Source organism: Oncorhynchus keta, unplaced genomic scaffold (genome assembly GCF_023373465.1).
Source record: "Oncorhynchus keta strain PuntledgeMale-10-30-2019 unplaced genomic scaffold, Oket_V2 Un_contig_5499_pilon_pilon, whole genome shotgun sequence".
In the NCBI taxonomy this organism is placed as follows: domain Eukaryota; kingdom Metazoa; phylum Chordata; class Actinopteri; order Salmoniformes; family Salmonidae; genus Oncorhynchus; species Oncorhynchus keta.
This window is the reverse complement of record NW_026288326.1, coordinates 49,481-51,134: the sequence shown is the minus strand read 5'-3', so window position 1 is coordinate 51,134 and position 1,654 is coordinate 49,481.

Below are 1,654 nucleotides of genomic sequence, written 5' to 3'. Positions count from 1 at the left end.
ATATTAGTAATGCTACCACTGTTATGATTATATTAGTAATGCTACCACTGTTATGATTATATTAGTAATGCTACCACTGTTATGATTATATTAGCAATGCTACCACTGTTATGATTATATTAGCAATGCTACCACTGTTATGATTATATTAGTAATGCTACCACTGTTATGATTATATTAGTAATGCTACCACTGTTATGATTATATTAGTAATGCTACCACTGTTATGATTATATTAGCAATGCTACCACTGTTATGATTATACCGAAACCATGACAACAAAAGTACATGCAGCATCAAACACTGTTTGTGACATAAATATCTCTCATCATGTCTTGGGAAGGGACAGAGAGTGAAGAACATATAGACTGAGGGAAAGGATCATGTTTTAGTGTTGTCCAGTTCCACAGTGATTATACTCAGGTTTTAAGTGGGGTCCCATAATGACTTGTGCTGTGTATCAGTAGAGAGGGAGGGGGTTTTAGTGTTGTCCAGTTCCACAGTGATTATACTCAGCTGTTCATCAGTAGAGAAGGGGGTTTAGTGTTGTCCAGTTCCACAGTGATTATACTCAGCTGTTCGTCAGTAGAGAGGGAAGGGGTTTTAGTGTTGTCCAGTTCCACAGTGGTTATACTCAGCTGTTCATCAGTAGAGGGGAGGGGTTTTAGTGTTGTCCAGTTCCACAGTGATTATACTCAGCTGTTCGTCAGTAGAGAGGGAAGGGGTTTTAGTGTTGTCCAGTTCCACAGTGGTTATACTCAGCTGTTCATCAGTAGAGAGGGAGGGGGTTTAGTGTTGTCCAGTTCCACAGTGATTATACTCAGCTGTTCGTCAGTAGAGAGGGAGGGGTTTTAGTGTTGTCCAGTTCCACAGTGGTTATACTCAGCTGTTCATCAGTAGAGAGGGAGGGGGTTTTAGTGTTGTCCAGTTCCACAGTGATTATACTCAGCTGTTCATCAGTAGAGAAGGAGGGGGTTTAAGTGTTGTCCAGTTCCACAGTGGTTATACTCAGCTGTTCATCAGTAGAGGGAGGGGTTTTAGTGTTGTCCAGTTCCACAGTGATTATACTCAGCTGTTCATCAGTAGAGAAGGAGGGGGTTTAAGTGTTGTCCAGTTCCACAGTGGTTATACTCAGCTGTTCATCAGTAGAGAAGGAGGGGGTTTAAGTGTTGTCCAGTTCCACAGTGATTATACTCAGCTGTTCATCAGTAGAGAGGGAGGGGGTTTAGTGTTGTCCAGTTCCACAGCGGTTATACTCAGCTGTTCATCAGTAGAGAGGAGGGGTTTTAGTGTTGTCCAGTTCCACAGTGGTTATACTCAGCTGTTCACCAGTAGAGAGGAGGGGTTTAAGTGGGGTCCCACAGTGATTATACTCAGCTGTTCATCAGTAGAGGGGGGGGTTTAAGTGGGGTCCCACAGTGATTATACTCAGCTGTTCGTCAGTAGAGGGGAGGGGGTTTAAGTGGGGACCCATAATGACTTGTGCTGTGTATCAGTAGAGGGGGAGGGGTTTTATGGGGTCCCACAATGACTTGTGCTGTGTATCAGTAGAGGGGGGAGGGGTTTAAGTGGGGTCCCATAATGACTTGTGCTATGTATCAGTAGAGGGGAGGGGGTTTTAGTGGGGTCCCATAATGACTTGTGCTGTGTATCA